General features: G+C 42.2%; 1 long non-coding RNA gene across 1 annotated transcript in view; it reads right to left on the bottom strand.

Moving 5' to 3' along the window:
• Nucleotides 1–20,925, bottom strand: part of LOC309825428 — a 29,606-nt gene extending 8,681 nt beyond the window's left edge. The window contains exons 1-3 of the long non-coding RNA XR_014297030.1: nt 20,786–20,925; nt 18,332–18,443; nt 18,130–18,245 (exon numbers count right to left, since the gene is read on the bottom strand). This is a non-coding gene — a long non-coding RNA (uncharacterized lncRNA). The remainder of the gene's footprint in view (nt 1–18,129; nt 18,246–18,331; nt 18,444–20,785) is intronic.
• Nucleotides 20,926–21,302: the final 377 nt, after the last annotated feature.

The raw sequence follows: 21,302 nt of genomic DNA, 5'->3' as shown, positions 1-21,302 counted from the left end.
GCCACTGGGGTGAATTTTCTAATATACACTTCAGGGAGCAGATAAGATATTATTTACTCAATTGCTGAGTGCTGGAGCAGAGTAAGAATCAGTATTAGCTGCCCATCCTTCAAAAGGGCTCACACGGGACTTCCCTGGTGGCGCAGCGGATAAGACTCTGCGTTCCCAACACAGGGGGCCCAGGTTCGATCCCTGGTCGGGGAACTAGATCCCACATGCATGCCACAACTAATAGTTTGCATGCCGCAACTAAGGAGCCCGCCTGCCACAACTAAGGGGCCCATGTGCTTGCAACTAAGGAGCCAGCGAGCCACAACTAAGGAGCCCTGGAGCTGCAACTAAGTAGCCCGCCTGCCGCAACTAAGGAGCCCACATGCCGCAACTAAGGAGCCAGCAAGGCGCAACAAAGGAGCCCGCCTGCTGCAACTAACACCCCATGCAACCAAATAAATAAATATTTTAAAAAACAAAAACAAAAGGGCTCACACTTTTGACTGCAGGAAAATCTTGTCTCATCAGATCCTCTACTTTCATTTTACACCATAGAAACGTTTGTTACTTGCTCCCAAATTGCATGAAGACTTTCTTTACTGAGATAAACAAAGCTTTGACATTTTTAGTACTTTTGATCGCAAACTGATTCTACAGATCTGGCTGCCCAGACAAGCCGACTGATGGGCAGATATTTATGAGCCTGCACATAACTGAGGGATGCCCTTACAATGCAATAATTCTTAAGCCCAAATCTGCCAACCTCCAGGGCATAATTATTTTATTTTTAAAATTGCACCCTGTGCAACACAGCCCTTGGATACTTGTAGAGAAAATGAGCACATTATAAGAAATAAAATACTACAGAACAACTAATAGTTTAAACCCATTAAAAATAAGAACCCACAAAATAGCCTTACTGCTGCGCCACTGGGAAGGAACAAAATCCTTTAACCACTAACACCGGGATGCACTGGAAAGAAGTGACTTTGCTTAGGCAATGCAGGAGAAGCAGGAGTAGGTAGAGGGAAGAGGGCTGGAGGAGGAAAACATCGAGTTTTATTTGGAGCACATTACTTCCCAGCAGGCCCACCAAAGGTCCCCACATATGGCCCAGGCAGCACTGGCCCACATCTGCCCTGAGGACCATAGGTAGGTAGGTCATATTTGGTTTCTTGAGATGTGTAGTCCAACTTTACATCACTAACTGAAGCCTTCCCTATTTCATTTTCCTGCCAGACTTAGAACTTGATGTCACCTCCCTCACTTTTCCAAATAGGAAAAGTTATTTTATATGTTATTTTAAAACTTAAATAGAACTTATCTATTTCATATACACAAATCATAACAGAAAAATGTATAAATAAGTGTACACAGGCATATGGCATACACACGTTTACACACTCCCACATGTGTATCTGTGAACTTGCCCTTCCCCAGATGACAACATAGGATAACATAATTAATCTACTAGCCAAAATACAAAGCCAGTAGGCATTCTTGAAATGAGTGTACTCTAACTTTTCTTTAAGCCTCCACAAAGTTTTGCATTGCTATCAAAATATTTTTGGAAATTCTGTAATGTTTCTCCTTTTCCCTTGGCTTCTTATTTCTGGCAAGGACTAAACCCCAAAATATCTTTCCTCTGGGACACTGAAATAACTGTCCCAAGGCAGCTGCCAGAGCTAAAGCTATTCAGAATTTTAGGACAGATTTCAAGGAAGGCCATTTGCAATTTTAATTATTAGAGTCAAAAGCCCCACCTTCTCAGATTCTCTAAGAACAGGTATGGGGGCGGGTGAGGGGTAGGGGTGGTAATCTTCCTGGATTCTCTCATTTTCGTTCATGACTCTATCTTCTGTTTCACTTCTGCTTCTTCCCTCCTTCTGTCTTTGCCCACCCCTCCTCTGGGTTTTATTTTAGATGTAAAGAAAAAATCAGCAAACCATCCCCTCTCCCCTCAGTGGTCTGAAGTTGTATTCCTCCTCTGCTAACTTTCCGAAAGCTCCCTTACTATAATGGTGCCACAGAACTGGGTTCTTTTTACCCAGGACCACCTCCCTCAAGCTTAGAACAAGTTAGAGGAGGTATCTGGTAGATAAAGAGAGAAAGAAAGAGGTCTTCACCAGCAAGTACAGCTGCCTGACTGGCCCAGACTGAGGGACTTCCTGCAGACAAATAAGGTTTGTACCCATTATGTAGCACACAGGAACCTTGACTGTGTTCATGCCCAGGCTATTCACCTTTACATCAGTGGTTCTCAACCCTGGTTGCATCTCAGAATCACCTGGGAATGGTTACAAAAAGTACCTTTGTCAAACAAAAAACAAAACAGAAAACAGACAAACAAAAACTTTGTGCAAGTCTGATGCACTGAATCTGGGCCTGGGCCTGAGAGTCTCAATTTTTTAACAGCTCCCAGATGATTCCATTGTGCAGCAGCGTTAAGATTTAGCTCGTGGAAGCTATCCAACCCTGAGCTTACTCCCTTCCTTCCAAATACACCCCAGGAGATTCCTCTGCCTGTTCTCACACCAAAGATTTCTGGGAGCCAGGAAATAGAGTACCACAGCCTAGGGAATGCAGTTTAGTTTTCAAAGAGAAAGGGGTTGAAAAGAGAGGAGGTGCCAGGGCAGGGGGGAGGCTGGCCTTGGTGGTCCTCCAGGCCCCCCTGGATGTGACGGCACACAGCTGGTGTACGTGAGGTCACCTCCTCTCCCCAGGGTCTGATTCTCTTAGGACTTGGAGGATGAGATACTTTAGGAGTCATAATTCTCAGTTTCTTTCTTGCCTGGGTAGGAGAGGGGGAAAACTAAGTTATGGAGGACGCTGGAGACTCAGGAACTGTGATGCAGAGACTTGGGAAGAGAATACAATCCCCAGCCAGCAAAAGGGCAATTTAAAAATTAAGTCACATCTATGCTGAAAAGGTTAGGATACAATAACGAGTATGATTTTACATGCAGATCGTAGCTGGAGAGACACACAGCTGCTGCCGTGACTCAGCCACTCCTGGTCACAGGACTCAGCTGGCCTGGGGAAAGTGGCTCCGGAAGCCCCCAAACACGACGGCCACTTCAGACCCTCCAGCTGCTCACCACACAGTTTGGAAAGAATAAGGAGGCCCCTCCTTGGAGCCCAGAGTTCTAACAAACCCCCGGGGCTTCCAACCACCCCCCCGGTTGCTGAGGCAACTGGTGGGCACCGTCTGATTCTCCTGGTCGGAACGGTGCTGGGAGAGGGGCCTGCCCTGATGCTCAGCTCTCGCTCAGAGATTCTTGGCTCTCTGCCAGCCTCCCTCTGGCACGTTGACGGCTGCTGTTGTGCTCTTGGCTTCTTCTATACAGACAAGGTCTCCCTGCCTCTCCCTGTCTTTCTTCCAATCTCTCTCTCCCCAGCTGTCTCAGGGTTTATGTGGGAAAGCATGAGCTTACCCGCTATGAAAGAGACTTTCAAAGCCATGCCTTCCCCTGCAGCCTCTGGAGTCAACCGTGTCCAGGCTGTGTGAAGGGGACTGAACCGGAGCGGGTGACTATTTGCATTCTCTGGGTAGAGTTGCTAAATGTTTCTGGGTTTCCCCTGGCACGGTTCTGATTAGTGAGCGTCCAAAACTCAGGTCCTTGCCCTCAGAAACAATCGTGAAAAGCACGGGCAGCAGGACTAATGCAGATGTGCAACACAGATGGGTTCCAGCTAGGAAGGAGCAGGGGTTTACATTTTCTTGTTCAATTAAAACCCTCCCCATTTACACGACCTTGGTGCTTCCAACTTAATGAAGTTCCATTACTTCAAATTCTGGGTGTGTTTCTTTCGTTTTTTTTTTCCTCCAAAGAAGTTCAAGCAATGACCAAATGAGAGTGAATGATGTCTCTTTCAGATAATGAACCTCCAGAGGCCAGGCTGAGCTGTGCCTCACCAAACCAGTATGTGTCAGCCTGTGCTGGTCACCACCACTCCTTCCAGACTCAAGCTGTCCAGCTGACTCCTCTGGGGCTGGGGGATGGTCCCTTCTTAGAGCTTCAGCATAATATTAGTAAACATGTGTACCTCCCAACTTCAAGAATAGTGTTTTTTTAATGAAATGAAACCATGTAACCTACTGTATTTGCATTCTAATCTAACAGTCAGACTGGACACTGAATGTGATGTATCTTTAAAACTTATCAGAGTGATCACATACCAAGGAAAGGGAATAGGAATGCCCAAAGGCAGGTCCTCCTACAGGAGGAGACTGGCAGGAACACCCTGCCTGGAACGAGCACTCCTGCTAGAGGGGTTTCTTACCCTGTTTTGTTTTTAGAAACCAGAAAAACATGAAATGTAAAAAGGGCTCCAGTTCTAACCATCCCACTCAGACCTGGCCCCAGGCAAAATGAGAAACCCAGCCAGCCGGGCCAGGCCAGGCTTCCAGCCCCATCTGCCCCTGTAAAAGCCAAGAACCCAGTCAGGGACACCCTACTCCCCAGCCCAGAGGAGACAGAGCAGCTCAGGGGCACGTGCATTCCAGAAATCTCTGTGTATAGGAAAGAGAGCAGAAAAGACACAGAAGTATATCAGGGAGTCAATATAATAATCAGCATGATAATAATAACAAAAATAATAATGGCCATGAGGAGTCTTATCCTAGTTCTGCTACTTAGAGGCTTTGTAACCTTGGACAATCATTTAATCTCTCTCTTTCTTCACCTGTAAAATGGTTATAGTTATCTGTGCTGCCCTTGTCCCAAAGGTGTCATAAGAATCAGTTGAGATCATACGAAAGTTATTTTGAAAACTGCAAAGTTGATTTGTAACCGTTTAGAATATTTATTCTTTTTAAGACTACTTATACCTACTGGATAGTATCTTAGTTATCAGTTGATGGCTAAATATGCAGAATTTGGTGGGCACACCTGCTATACTGTATTTTTCTTATACTAGTCCAAACTCTTACTGAGAATATATGTAAATAGCCTCATTGCGTAAAACCAGTTATCACAGCATTTGCTAAAGTGGGCTTCTACCAGTGATGTGGTCTGGTTTCAAGGGTCCTTGAGGGGTGCTCTGCACAGCTCTGAATGGGTGGTGCACATCTTTAACTAGACCACATAAAAATTCTCTCTATTCTTGTTGAGCGCAGCTATCTCTGTGATTTGTGAGTAGGCTGCTCGATGAGTTCAAAAAAACATTTCCCTCTAGCTCCAGCTGGCAAGATGTCAAGATTGAAAAACACATTTCCTGGTTCTCTTTCTTGCCCCAGTTGGGATGAATGACCCTAATTCTCACCACCCCATTTCCTTAAGGCATTAGCAGTGACTGAATCTCTGCCCATCCCAATGAGCCTCACACAGACAATTTTAATGCACAGCGGCACCCATAATAGAGAGAACTATGTTGTGAAACTTCAAATTTACCTTTAATTCCATCTTTGACAGAGCAAATTGCAGCCATGGGTTATACTTTGCTATGGTCACTTAACACTAGTTGGAAATTCAGGCACCCTTCAGTTTGTAAAAGTTTCCCTCTCCCATTAGCCCCAGATCAAATAGAGGCATCTCCATTTCTATCTTGATGGCTTTCAGTCCACGGAAAGGGTTCATCTTGACAAGGAGGTGGTATAGGAAGGACAGCCAGAAGCCAGTGTCCCTGAGGAACTGGGGACGTAATAGGAGAGAGGCAATGAGACAGCCAAGTGTCCTCTTACTGTACATACATTCACTGTGCACTTGTTAAGTGCTGCTGAATGAGGAAGGAGTTTCATGAAACACAAAAACACTACAAGTAATATTCACTCATTCTTAAGTGACCAAGCATAATTCATCTGCTATAAAGTTTCAGAGAAGAGAAAGACAACAGCAACATCACCATTGACTACTATCTCTCTTTACTCTCACAACAAACCCATGAGGGACTATGATTCCCATTTTATAGATGAGGTAATAGGAGGCTTAGAAAGGTTGAGTAACTTGCCTAATAGTCAATAGATATTGGGTGGTAGACAAAAATTTCCAATCCAGATTTATCTGATTCCCAAGCCCTTTCTCTTTACCATTATACTCAGCTGCCTACCATTGTCCGGAGGGGTGAATCAGGAAACCTTTAGGAAGGTGAAGCTTGAATTGGCGCTTGAGGGCAGTGTATGGTTTGGATTGCCTTGGATTAAGGAAGAAGGGAAGACAGCATAATCCAAATCGCTGAGTTTGTATCCCCAGAACACAAAATACTGCTTCATATATGGTATATGCTCAATATCTATTTAAAGAATGAATGAATGAGAAACAGTACAAATAAAGACAAAGAGACGGGTCCAAGTATGGGGAGCAAGGGCTGGGAAAGGGAAACTGAGAAAGTGGAAGGGGAAAGAAGAACAAAGAGATCAGACTGGAGCACAGTATTCACTGTGGCAGGGAGCTGAGGTCATCTAAGCCAGGTGGAACTATCTGATGGGAGAAAACTGTAGTGTGAGCAGTTTGGATTTAGTCCTATGCATGTTGTAAAATTAATTCCTAAAGGGGGACCCGATAAGGTGAAAGCCATGATTTAGAAGGATTCATCTGGCTCTAGTGAGCAGGAGGGACTGGAGGTGGAGGGACCAGAGACAGTGAGACCAGCAGACGATGAACACTGGGGGACTCACTCAGGAGGACCTGGGGGCTCTGATTGGTGAGCTAGGGTAAGAGGCAAGCACAAACTTGTGTCTTAGTTAGACAAGAGACGGAGGTGTTTACAGCAAGCAGAGGACTGCAGGGAAACATACAATCTCTCTTCATCTCCAGGGCACTCTGATATGGAGATACTTTGAAAATATTCAGCTAAGCCTCACTGTACAAACAATTACCTTTAAAAATCTTTGGATACCAGGTCAAAGGAATTGGCTACTGGTCTAAGCAAATGGTTACATGTACTTTTTTTTTTTTTTTTTGGTACGCGGGCCTCTCACTGTTGTGGCCTCTCCCGTTGCGGAGCACAGGCTCCAGACGCGCAGGCTCAGCGGCCATGGCTCACGGGCCCAGCCGCTCCGCGGCATGTGGGATCTTCCCGGACTGGGGCACGAACCGGCGTCCCCTGCATCGGCAGGTGGACTCTCAATCACTGCGCCACCAGGGAAGCCCTACATGTACCTTTAATGATCTTCATTGACTTGAGTTTTTAAGTCCTCAAATTCAAGCAGTTCTTTGGTTTAAATTAGGTGGATCCTCTTGCTAATAAGAGTTAGGAACCATAGGTGGCCATTTGTACAGAAAATTCCCCAGCCAGATGGCCAGCTTGTTGAGAACAAGGATGGGGCCTTCTCCTTTCAGGAGAACCTCACAGTGGATTCAGCACTGGCTACATAGAAATGAACACTTCACAAATACATACTGTCTTGACTTTCTAGTCACTGAGAGAGATTTGTCCTTATGGCCTATGCAGACTTGGCACTCAGCTGCTTCTGGTAAATGCTCAAAGAGCAACTGGAGCATCAAACACTTGTGTCCAACATCAGTTCTCTGACTATACATCAGTTCTCTGACTATACATCAGTTCTCTGACTACACTTTGATCACATGCACCCACAGGGGCTGTGCCTTTAAGAAATGCACCTTAGGGTTCTTAGATATTAGTAGTATTCTCTGAACAGAAGACGTTTTGAAAGTACAGATATATAGATGTCCATCAATCATTCAACAAACATTTGCTGTGTGCCTGCTATATATTTATATATATATATATATGCACACACACACATACACACACACACACACACACACACACATATGCCAGGCACTGTTTATGGCGCTAAAAATATATCAGTAAACAACATGGGTAATCCTGCCTTCATGAAGGTTACCTTCTAGTAGAAGGAGAAAAATGATAAGCAATAAATATAATAAAAAAGTAAATTAGTAGATTGGAAAGTGATAAGTACCATGGAGAAAAGAAAGAGTATGATGGTTGCGGGTGGTATCACAATTTTAAATAAGGTGGTCAAAGTTGGCTTCATTGAGAAGGTGATATTGATAAGCGACCTGAAAGTGATAACTGTCCGTGTTGTCCATTAGTTATAATACTTAAATTTAAAGTCTTTCTTCAAACTTAAGGTAAAAATAAAACATTAGCTTATATCTGGTATAAGGAGAATTGGGGACTGGCCTTCTTATTATGAAACTAATCTGACACATATTTTATACACTTGCATTTTAACAACAAAAGCAATTAGAAAACTTAATCTTCCAAGGGAAACTGTGTTAAAATACCATCTCCAAAATCTTTCTGTGTAACACAACTCCCCTCGTTAAAACACTGGCCCCGGGCTTCCCTGGTGGCGCAGGGGTTGGGAGTCCGCCTGACGATGCAGGGGACACGAGTTCGTAGTCCTGGTCTGGGAAGATCCCACATGCCGCCGCGGAGCGGCTGGGCCCGTGAGCCACGGCCGGTGAGTCTGCGCGTCCGGAGCCTGTTGCTCCGCAACAGGAGAGGCCGCGATAGTGAGAGGCCCGCACACCGCGATGAAGAGTGGCCCCCGCTTGCCGCAACTAGAGAAAGCCCTTGCACAGAAACGAAGACCCAACACAGCCCAAAATAAATAAATAAAAATAAAGGAATTCCCTTAAAAAAAAAAAAAAAAAACACTGGCCCCACCTGTCAGTGGGTCTCTCTCTCAGGTACCAGTCTTCCTCTGAAGACTACAATAACAACTGCTCTCTTACCAAGATTAAAAACAGAAACCAAATTTTTGTAGGGAATAATTAGTAGCCGACAGCAAGTTTTAGCATTAATGCAGCAGCATATGAACAAATTACAAAAATTTCCTTTGCTAGAGAAACAGCAATCAGCTGTCTTACCGATCACCCAGCAGCCTTTATTTCCCACTTGGTACTATATTTATGGCTTTTATGGGGAAAAAAAGAGGTTGAGAATTATGGATTGAATAAATTTGATATCTGTCTAACCAATGATAACAATTCACATTTAAGTGCATATTATTAAATTTGTAATCTCTCTTCCAGATTCTAATCTATTGTAATATGCTTCTTTTCAAGACTTTCATATTTCAAATGGCTCCCAAATCTAGAAAATTATCTTACTGGTCAGCTAGCCAAGGCGTTGACCTTGAATGAAACCAGTTTAGAGAGAGCTCCCCTGGGGTACTTTCAAGAATTCTGAAACATAATGTGTCTGAGAAATTAGCAAATTCACAACATGTGTTTCTGTTACATGATTATAACTGGGTTTGTGAGTGGTGTTCACGGCTACTAAGTGGTCTGCTCAAAGATTCACCCCCAATACCTCCACATGCCTGCCTCCTGCCCGCATTCCTCTGCTGGTGTATAAATCTTCACTCTGACCTTGCTCAACACAGCTCAGGTCTTCCCCGATTCTGGGCTGCCAAGACCAGAGTACGTGGCTGAAACATTTTTGAATGCTCATGTGAAAGGAACTCAACTTCTGCTTTTGGATCATTTAGTAACAGTTGCTCTATTTCCTTTTCTTCTGTTAAGCAATTCTATTTGCACAGGAAAATATAACCAACAAGTGACTTTTCTTTTTACCAAGTAATAAAAACAATGATAATAAACTAAACTATGCCAGACATTTACATAACCTACTCCATGCTCACTGGTGACATCTGGCAATGTGTTGTGAGCCCTTTCAGAGGAGAAATAACAACGAACTTAAAAGAACTTTACAGAGAAAAGAAAGCATGGTTTAATTGTGATTTGACCTGATGAGAAACACTTCCTGCTTCAAGCAAAAAAACTTCAGACTATTAGGCACATTATCAGACTGATGTTTGAATACCCCTGTTTATTTTCTCCATCTTTTGCCAGATGTTCAATTCCAAGACTTGGTCTAGAACCAATAAATACTTCCTGTTAAAGCACAGGCAGGAAATAGATTCTTCCACAGGAAGGCTCAACAGGAAAGCTCAAGCACTATCCCCTTGACCCCTTGATCCATTCTTGAGGCTCCATTCATGACTTTCTACACGCATCGAGCAACACTGTATCTCACTATAACCTCAACCATCCCCCTATTGTGTAGATGAATTGACTGTGACAAGGTCAAGTGATCTGCCCAAGATCCAAGCACAGGTGTCAGCACCAGAACTCAGGTCTCCAGACTGCAGAGGTGCTCTATTGCCCAAGGTTACACAAGTAATTAACGAAAAGTACAATTATTCCCTGCTTGCCAGCTTCTAGCAACACCCAACTCCCCTACCCTCTAGTGCCTCCCTCAACACACCTAGCCTGTGCCTCACACACAATGGGAATGTCTTACTGCTATAACATGCACTTGAATACACTCTTCTATGTCATTTGGTTGAGTGTTGCCTGTCTTAGATGCAGCGGTGATATTCAAAATATTTTACAACTGGTATGGCCTAGGCACTGACCAGTCAGAAGGGATGCTGGCTTACTGCTGGAGGACTGGAGGCTACCCTCCCCTTGCAATAGGCCCCTGTAGCTGCAGGTGTGGGGGGAGATGAGAGGAGACTCCAGGAAAGCCCTGCTTAGGGCCAGCTTCTGAAGGGAAACTTGTAAAGGATCCCGTCTTCTGTAATTTGTGCACCATGTGCACAATGCTTCCGATTTATTATTCATTCAACAAATATTAAGTAACTACAATGTGAGGAACCTTATGAGAAAAGCAAAGGCAGTCACACATGCCCCCATGTCCTACCTTATTCCCTGGTAGAATAGATAAAAAATGTATCTCAGTAGCTACAATACAAACCAGAACTTTGTCTATGTTTTAGGATAGGTCCAGGAAAATGGGTATGGCTGTTGACAAAAAAAGAAGAGATCCTTTCTGGTTGTAGATCATAGAAGGCCTTCTAGAGGGCTCATTACAGCTGTGGCTTTTAAAGGGTGGGGAGGAGTGATGATCATTTTCATAATATATAGAAATATTAAATCACTATGTTGTGCACCAGGTACTAACACTGTAGGTCAATATACTTCAAAAACAAACAAACAAACTCATAGAAAAAGAGATCAGATCTGTGGTTACCAGAGGCAGGGGGTAGAGTGAGGGAGAACTGGATGAAGGTGGTCAAAAGGTACAAACTTCCAGTTATAAGTAGTAGGGATACAACGTACAACATGATAAATATAATTAACATATATGAAAGAGAGTAAATCCTGAGTTCTCATCACAAGGAAAAACATTTTTGCTTTATTTTGTATCTATATGACATGATGGATGTTCACTAAACTTATTGTGGCGATCATTTCATGATGTATATAAGTCAAATCATTATGCTGTACACCTTAACCTTACACTGTATGGCAAGTACATCTCAATAAAACTGGAAGGGAAAAGAAATGAATGAATGAATGAATGAATGAATGATGCGGAGGATTTAGCGAGGAGGAGCTAAAAGGGATGAACATTCCAGACTGCGGGAAGAAGATGAACGGCACACATTCCTGAGAAATGGTAGGGTAGAGAAAGTCAGCAGTGGCTGGACTGAAAGGCGCTGGAGGGCACTGGTGGTGCCTGTGTAGGCATCTGCTCCGAGTGGTGTGGCAGACCAGGTAAGGGGGCTCAGCAAGGACCACATGCTCGGATCAAGGCTCCCTGGGGTTCAGCGCGTGCTCCCTAAGGGCCCTCTCATTTCCAAACTGGCCAGGCGCTCCCTCCACACCCCCTCCCCGTTCTGACAATACTAGAGAACAAATAGGCATTTGCCAAGTGGCCTAAGGGATTACATGCCCTTGCCTGGCTCCGAGGATTCAATGTTGCCCCTGGAATCGCTGCCCAGGAACAGGATGCATTCTCTCAGCCTGCTTGGAGGCAGCCCAGCGCTGAACCTGGCTCCAGTCCAGTCCAGTGTGGGAGCCAGGAGAGAGTACGTGGCAATGGGCGGTGGGTGCTCCCTACTTCCTAGCACTGACTCAGCTGAGGCTGGAGGTGGGAAAGGGGAGGGTTGGTCAAAGGCAGATTTAAAATAGGAGTAGGCAGACAACACGGGGAGAAGTCATTTGAGAAGAATGATGGATTTCTCAGAGTCTGCTATAGACAAAATTGGAAGAGAGTTAAAAGTTGTTTTTACCGTCTCCTATAGAATATAAGCGACCCTCATAATTTTAGTTGAATGACAAAAACTAGCTACGTGCTAATTGGAAAGAGTGTGGTCTCTGGAGTTTCCTAATCTGGTCCAAGTCCCTTCCTTGTCAGGAGAAGAGCACAATTCCTATTTACCTAGAAATGATGCATTGGCAGGGAGGGTTCGTGGATTCATGATGAAGTCTAGGAAAAGGAAAGTTAGTGAACAATAATTTGTTCTTGCCTTCTCTATCATAAGGCAAGAAAGATGGAGCTCTGTTCTCCATGACTGGTAGAGTCTTAAACAAAAATATTTGTAGAGCAAATGCAGGTTAGGATAACCAGCTACCCTTGTCTGAGGACTGTGTTCCCTGAGAACAGCCAACTCCCTCTGTTCTTATTCTACACCCACCAATCTGCCTTCTGATCTGCAATCTGGTTTCCTGAGTGGACTTGCTTTAGAGCATCCTGTATACATAACTAACTCCCGTTTTCAAACAAAGCCTTTCTTCTATTGCATTATTTTTCACATTGGAGTCTTCAATCATATTCTTAGAGGTCCAGGAATTCTTTAGAATAATTTTTAAATTTTGTGTTTTCATTTTAAAGATAATATAAAAATTTTAACACAAGCATCACCTGGATTGCCACCTTTTCGTAGAATAATGCCAATGTTCAGGCTAGATTTGCATTTCTGACTGTTTTGATCAAGTGATCACATAAAGTCTCATGATGTAAGTACGAATACAATGTTTCTTAAAGTGGGATATATTCAAGAGTCTACAAGTTCTCAAGTTTGAGAAATATTTCCTATTTTAAATAATCTGACAAGCTGGTCTACACGTCTGTTTCTTATAAGTTGGGCTATATGAATTCATCCTTTCCAGCCTAATCACCCTGAGGGAAGGGGCCCGGTAGTTATTTGATGTGTAAGGCTGAGGATCACATCTGTGGTATCTGCACCAGTATACTGCCAGTCAGTGAAGCAACCAGCCAGATGATCTCCTCCTGAAAAGCTCTACTCTCTTCTATGTGATAGATGGATTGTAATTGGTTAATCAGACAAACCCATCTTAGATTTGAAATAGAAGACTTTCTGATCCACGGTAAATCCCTTAATCTCTGCTCTCAATTTTGTAAAATACAGGTGATACTAGCACCACCACTACTACCAACAACAGGGATCTTGTGCTAATAATTTCACACTTTCTGCCGTGCCGGGTCTGTCTGGCCCTGCTCCTGACACAGTACACTAAGGGGCTTACAATTTGCCAAGAGACCAATGAGATAGGGAGGCATGAGAAGGAATATTTTGGGAGTCATCCCTGAGGTCTGAAGACTAGCTCTGGTGGAACTGTGATAAGTGTCTTTAGGTAAATAGCACATCTCAGAGACACCTTAGAGTCTGGGTGGGAGTAGCAATAAGCCTATTTCGGAGGCAAGTAACAAAGGACTCATTGGCTCTTGTAACTGGAAGTGCAGAGATGGACCAGGCCTCAGGACCATTTCTTTCTGCCGCTCTGCCCTGCCACCCACAGTTTGACTCTCCTCATGGGCATAGGATGCCTGCCATGTGCTTCCTCATTTGGACATGCTTCTGTTCAGCATTCCAAGCAAGAATTGTAAGGTTCACCCTGATTAGAGTCCTCCTTGACATCTGTCTTCTCCAACGTTCACATCCAATCTGTCAGAAAATGGTTCTACCTTCAAATTTTATCCAACATCTAACACCTCTCACCATCTCTGCTGCTACTACCCTATTGCCAATCATCAACATTTCATCTGCATTACTGGAGTCATCTCCTAACTGGTCCTCCCTGCTTCTGCTCCTGTCCCTCCTACCGCAGCCTGAATGATACTTTAAAAATATAAGTCAGATCCTGTCACTGCTCAGAATCTTCCAATTGATTCCCGTCTCACTGGAGTAAAAGCCGATGGCCTTGCAATGCCCTGTAAGGACATGATCTGACTCCCCTGTAACCTCTGACCTCAGCCTCTGCCACCTCCCTCCCTTTCGTACTCCACTCCAGGCACAATGGCCTCCTGTTTCTGTTAACAGGCCAGGTGTGCTCAGCTTCTGACCAGGGACTTGGTACTGGCTGTCCCCTCTGCTTGGGACAGTCTTCTTCTGGAGAACCACATGGCCCACCTAAGTCATGTTGTCAGTGAGGCCTACCCAGGACACGCCTTTGAAAACTGTAATGCCCGCAGACCCTCTGCATTCACAGTCCTTCTACACTGCTTGTATTTGTCTATAGCACTGCTCACCTAGTGTATTTATTGATTTGTTGACTGTTGACTCCCAGCTAGAATGTAAGGGATTTGTATCTATTTGTATTATTGATGTATCTCCAGACCCTAGAACAGTATTTAGTTCATAGCAGATGCTCAAAAATTTGTTGAATGAATGAATGAACAAATTGGACTGGCTTGGATACCCACTCTTCTTCTGAACTCTTAGCTGGGGAATGCCTAAGTCCTTAAAGCTAAGAGTACAACCTACCAAGGTTGGACCAAGCTGGGTGTCTCCAGAACCTGGAATTTAGATTATGCTCTAAGAAAGAATCTAGCACAAATCAACAGATAGTCAGTGAGGTTAACAGCACCTATGATGCTTATTTAACATGATTATCCTTGGGTCCCACCATAAACTTACAAATCAAAATTTTGAGAGGCAGGGGTCACAAATCTGCTTTTTTTTTTGGTGTGTTCATTTGTCTCTTTTAATCAGCAGTCTGCAGCTGATTCTTTCATTAACTAAAACAGAATAGTCTGGGTAGTACGTGTAAATGCTTGGCAGGAGCAACCCAGGTGTACTGTAAGACATATCTGGAGTATGGCAAAGAAAATTGAGATATAATACATGGCATTGACCTATCAGAAAAAAGAACGTATAAACAGAAGAAGGAAGATGTAATATCATGTCATCTGCAAATAGTGACATTTTTATTTCTTCCTTTCCAATTTGGGTTTTGTTTTGTTTTGTTTGCCTAATTGCTCTGGCTAGGACTTCCAGTACTATGTTGACTAAAAAGTGGCAAGAGTGGACACACTTGTCTTGTTCCTGATCTTAGAGGAGAAGCTTTCAGCTTTTCACCATGAAGTATGATGTTAGCTGTGGGCCTGTCATATATGGCCTTTACTATGTTGAGGTACATTCCCTCTATACCCACTATGTTGCGAGTTTTTATCATAAACGGATGTTGAAATTTGTCAAATGCTTTCCTTCAGCGGGATGATCATATGGTTTCTATCCTTCATTGTGTTAATGTGGTGTATCACATTGACTGCTTTGTGGATCCCTGGAATAAATCCCCCTTTATCATAGCGTATGATCCTTTTAATGTATTATTGAATTCAGTTTGCTAATATTTTGTTGAGGATTTTTGCATCTATGTTCATCAAGTATATTGGCCGGTAATTTTCCTTTCTTGTGGCATCCTTAACACTGGTTTTGGTATCAGGGTAATGCTGGCCTTGGAAGATGAGCTTGGAAGAGTTCCTCCTCTTCTATTTTTGAAAGAATTTGAGAAGGATTGGTATTAATTCTTTGAATGCTTGGTAGAATTCACCAATGAAGCTGTCCAGTCTTGGACTTTTGTTGGTTGGGATAATTCTGATTACTCCTTACCAGTAATTGGTCTGTTCAGACTTTTTATTTCATCAAGGTTCAGTCTTAGTAGGTTGTATGTTTCTGGGAATTTACCCATTTCTTCTAGGCTGTCCAATTTGTTAGTGTATAATTGTTCATAGTAGTCTCTTATGATCCTTTGCATTTCTGTGGCACCAGTTTAACATCTCCTCTTTCATTTATGATTTTATTTATTTGAGTCCTCTCTCTTTTTTTCTTGGTGAGTCTAGCTAAAGGTTTGGCAACATTGTTTATCTTTTCAAAGAACCAGGTCTTAGTTTCATTGATCTTTTCTACTTTATTTTTTCCTTTTCTTTTTAGTCTCTTATTTATTTTCACTCTAATCTTACTTTCTTCCTACTACTAGCTTTGGGCTTCATTTGTTCTTCTTATTCTATTTCCTTGAGGTGTAAAATTAGGTTGTTTATTTGAGACTTTTATTGTTTCTTGAGGTAGGTATTTATTGCTATGAACTTCCCTCTTAGAACTATTTTTGCTGCATCCTATAAATTTTGATATGTTACATTCCTAATTTTCATCTGTCTCAGGGATTTTAAAATTATTCTTTAGATTTCTTCTTTGATCCATTTGTTGTTCAGTAGCATGTTGCTTAATCTCCACATATTTGTGAATTATCCAGTTTTCTTCATAAAATCAATTTCTAGTTTTATACCATTTTGGTCAGAAAAGATGCTTGATATGATTTCAATCCTCTTAAATTTATTGACTTATTCTGTGACCTAACATATTTTCTATCTTGAAAAATAGATAGAGAAGAATGTATATGCACATGAGAAGAATATATTCTGTTGCTTTTGGATGGAATGTTCTGTAAATATCTGTTAAGTCCATTTGGTCTAACATGTCATTTAAGACCAATGTTGCCTTATTGATTTTTTGTCTGGATGATCTATCCATTGATTTAAGTGGGTTATTAAAGTCCCCTACTATTATTGTATTGCTATCTATTTCTCCTTTTAGATTTGTTAATATTTGCTATATATATTTAGGTTCTCCTGTGCTGGTGCATAAATATTTACAAGTGTTATAAATTCTTGTTGGATTTACTCTTTTATCATTAGGTAATGCCCTTCTTTTTCTTTTAGTCTTTGTTTTAAAGTCTATTTTGTCTGATATAAGTATAGCGACTCCAGCTTTCTTTTGGTTTCCATTTGCACAGACTATTCCATCCCTTCACTTTCAGTCTGTGTGTCCTTACATCTAAAGTGAGTCTTTTGTAGACAGCATATAGGTCAGTATTTTTTTTTTTTTTTTTTTTGCGGTACGCGGGCCTCTCACTGTTGTGGCCTCTCCTGTTGCGGAGCACAGGCTCCGGAAGCGCAGGCTCAGCGGCCATGGCTCACGGGCCCAGCCACTCCACGGCACGTGGGATCCTTCCGGACCGGGGCACAAACCCGTGTTCCCTGCATCGGCAGGCAGACTCTCAACCACTGCGCCACCAGGGAAGCCCTCAGTCTTTTTTTTTTTAATCCATTCAGCCACTCTATGTCTTTTGATTGGAGAATATAGTCCAGTTATATAGATATTTAAAGTAATTACTGATAGGTATGTGCTTATTGCCATTTTGTTAATTGTTTTCTGGCTGTTTTTGTAGTCCCTATCTGTTCCCCTCTTCTCTTGCTCTCTTCCTTTGTCGTTTGATGACTTGCTTTAGAGGTATGCCTATATTCCGTTCTCTTTCTCTTTTGCGTATTTACTATAGGTTTTTGCTTTGTGGTTACCATGTGGCTTACATATAACAACTTACATCTATAACAGTATATTTTACGTTGATAACAACTTAAGTTTTCTGCCATTCCCATTTATAAGAATGCCAGTTATAGTGGATTATGGGCCACCCTACTCTTAATCAATTACATCTGCAATGAATGACTCCATTTCCAAATAAGATCACATTCCAAGGTACAAGGAGCTAGAACTTCAACATATGGATTTGGAGGGGACACAATTCAACCCATAAAACCATCCACTTCTCTCATGTGATTCTGAGATCACCAAACAACTTTCTGGTTCCCCAGGTACACAGGATTTAGCAGTGAGGGTCCTGGAGAACAAACAGGAGTCTCCTGATCACTGGAGATGAATTTCCCCATTGTGAACTGGCATTCTGTTCAAAAGACTTCAGTGAGTCTGGCTAGCATGAATCAGTCCCTGAGAACCTCATCATTCTAGTTGCATTGACAATGTGAGTTCTGGGGACTACACAACTGTGATTACCTCTCATTAGGCCTGTTTGCAGAACTGGTTGGCTTCTCTCTCTGATATTATTGTGTTCTCTCTATATCTACAAGAGGGAGCTCCATCTCAGGATTTAGAAAAACAGCTCGTGAAGCTAGGAGATATGCCTAGTGCATATCCCTTACAAGCCCTATTTCCAAGCAATCTCCACACCAAACCTAAGGTTCCAGGCCTAACATCCTCAAAAATGAAGAACATCACACTGTGTGCCCTCATTTAAAAGGGGTTAGAGGTACCTGAGTTGCAGGCAGGTATTCCCAGATATTTTGCCAAAGATGGTCCATCCTTCCCTGGCCACATCTTCTGTGAACAACAGGCATTTTGAAAAGGGGTAAACTTCTGAGAGCTAGTCCTGCAGATCAGGGTAAATACATTTATCAACCCAGGAAAATACCCATCTGTCTTTACTATGCTCTCTGGCAGGATAGCCCCCAATACCTTTTTTATCTGGGAAGCTCCACCAAGAAGGAAGGTCTTGACTTCAACTTAAATATTCTTGCTTGCCATGTCCTTTTCTGGTACCATCAAATATCTTTCAAGTGCTGTGTCCCTGGAAAGAATACAGGACTTAAATGGAGGTTCTCAGAAGCCCAGATATTGTCACAAACTAGGAAAACTGTTTTCTTATATTAGCTTAGACATTTTATCAATTAACTTCCTTGTTCTATCCGTAGAAAAGGATACAATATAAATGGCCTTAAAATGGCTCAGTTATGTTTGGTTAACTATATAACATGAACTCTGTGGGCCATTAGCACTAACTCTAAGCTTGAGAGTTTTAGATCCAAGCCAGGTTTCTTTAAAACTCAAGCCACACATCCAAAACTTGAGTGCAAGGAGATTTCCAAACCCTGGTGGTTGACCCAGAAATTTAATCCAACAAAATTTTAATATAGTAGAAGCCCTCTTAATGAAACAATGCTTAACTAACTAACTGGATTAACCTTCACTCTCTATCCCTCTCTAACCCCCACTGATGCCAGGTGCACTGAATGCTAGGTGACTACTCTTTAAAACAGTATGTTTCAAACTGTAGGTCTTCATATCAATTTACTGGGTTGAAATAAATTCACTGGGTCATGACTAACATTTTTTGAATGAAACATTACAGAACAGTTGAATTGCATCCTTAGAATCAGTTATTTATTCTAAAATGTGTTGATGTCTGTTACATAAAATAATGAAATGAGTGCAAAAGAAAAAAACTCAAAACAAATAAAGTGGACATGAAAAATGATATAAAAATGAAGTTGAATGATTTCTGAAAAGACTCTATAAAGGCAGGTCACTAAAAAATAAATAATAAAAATTGATGTCAAATTAGTTGTGAGCTAGAAAACGGTAAAAGATGAAGAAAAAAATTGTAAAGCCTAAAAAACTCCCCGCTTATAATTGTTTTACAAGTGTCTTTATGTTCTGTCTCCACTATAGAAAAACAGAGGCTGGAAATCATAAACACAATGACTCAACAGTGGGACTAGGGCTTCCCTGGTGGCACAGTGGTTAAGAATCTGCCTGCCAATGCAGGGGATATGGGTTCGAGCCCTGGCCAGGGAAGATCCCACATGCTGCAGAGCAACTAAGCCCGTGGGCCACAACTACTGAGCCTGCACTCTAGAGTCCATGAGCCACAACTACTCAGCCTGTGCTCCAGAGCCTTTGAGCCACAACTACTGAAGTTCATGACCCTAGAGGCCATGTTCCACAACAAGAGAAGCCATTGCAACGAAAAACCTGCGCACCGCAATGAAGAAGATTAGCCCCCGCTCACTGCAACTAGAGAAAGCCCACGCACAGCAGCAAGGACCCAATGCACCCAAAAATAAATAAATAAATTTATTTATTTATTAAAAAAAAAAAGTGGGGGCTTCCCTGGTGGCGCAGTGGTTGAGAGTCTGCCTGCCGATGTAGGGGACACGGGTTCATGCTCCGGTCCGGGAAGATCCCACATGCCACGGAGCGGCTGGGCCCGTGAGCCATGGCCGCTGAGCCTGCGCGTCTGGAGCCTGTTCTCCGCAACGGGAGAGGCCACAACAGTGAGAGGCCCGCGTACCGCAAAACAAAAAACAAAAAACAAAAACAAAAAAAGTGGAACTAACGCAAGACAAAACTATGAGTAAGTTTAATCAGAGGACCCACAGTGAGCCCAACACCTAAAGACTAGGGAATGAATGTATACACTTTAAGTAAAAATAAGAAGTTTAAGGTTTAAGGTGTTTTCTAAGCCTCAATCATATCTAATAAAAGGACTTACATATTTTTAAATTTTGGCCAGTCCTTGGAATATGGTGGAATAGGACTTGACCATTATAAACTCACTGCCCCTATCAAGTAAGGAATCACAAAGCATACCCTTAATGTATCAGAGAATATAATAAGAAAACATAATTAGGGCAAAGTATGCAAAAAATAATAGTTTCACATCAGGAAGGACTACCCACTTATAAGCTAAAGATTTGTAATCGGCCCAGATAACTAGTTTTCTATGAAGCTTCTCCTGTCTCCTCCTTCTCACTGTGCTCTTGCCCCACTACAACGGGCTACTCCTTTGTGTCCCACTGGCTGCTGTAAGTATGCCTACTCATGGATGTGTCAAAGCTCCTGTGATAATTCTCTATAAATAACATCATTATTTATATATGCATGTCCATCAATGAGACCCTAACCTCCTGGAAGATAAGGACAAGGTCTTGACTGGTATTCCCAGCATCAGCACAGGGTGTGGCATTTGGAAGGTGCTTAGTAAATTTTTGTTGAATGAAAGAATAACTGTGCAAATAAATCAAGCTGTTGTGCTCATTTTCAATAAAAACAAGGTAACTCTGTTTGAAGTAAATTGCAAATTTGAAATTTAAAAAAAAAAGTGTTTTCCAACAGCATTTGCTCACTCACTTCATGTCTCTGGGTCCCATTTTGGTAGTTCTCGCAATATTTCAAAGTTTTCCATTTTTATTATATTTGTCATGGTGATCTGTGATCAGGGATTTTTGATGTTACTACTGCAAAAGACTATGATCACTGAAGGTTCAGATGATGGTTAGCATTTTTTTAGCAATAAAGCATTTTTAACTAAAAAAAAAAAAAAAAAGTTACAGTAATACAAGCAGAACGGCACTGGTGCATCTCTAAGCCAAAAAAGAAAATCACTGGAAAGGTCAAAATTCACTAGACTGCTACAGCTTGGTTGAGATAACCATTAAAACCATTTTGCCTTGACTCTGGATTTAATATGAACCCTTCTATGATTTTCATTCCCTGCCTTGGATCTTGATCCTTCAAAGGAAGTGCCTAAATAGGCAAGACAAGTATTCTGGTCACTGAAAAGGAAATGTCTTTATACTTCAAACTAATCAGTTGATTTTCTAGCACGAATCAGAAAAGATTCACTAGTCTGAAAAAGAAGAAAACT

This window comes from Grampus griseus (genome assembly GCF_964374135.1).
Source record: "Grampus griseus genome assembly, chromosome: 7".
Classification (NCBI taxonomy): domain Eukaryota; kingdom Metazoa; phylum Chordata; class Mammalia; order Artiodactyla; family Delphinidae; genus Grampus; species Grampus griseus.
This window is presented reverse-complemented; position numbering and strand designations above follow the sequence as displayed.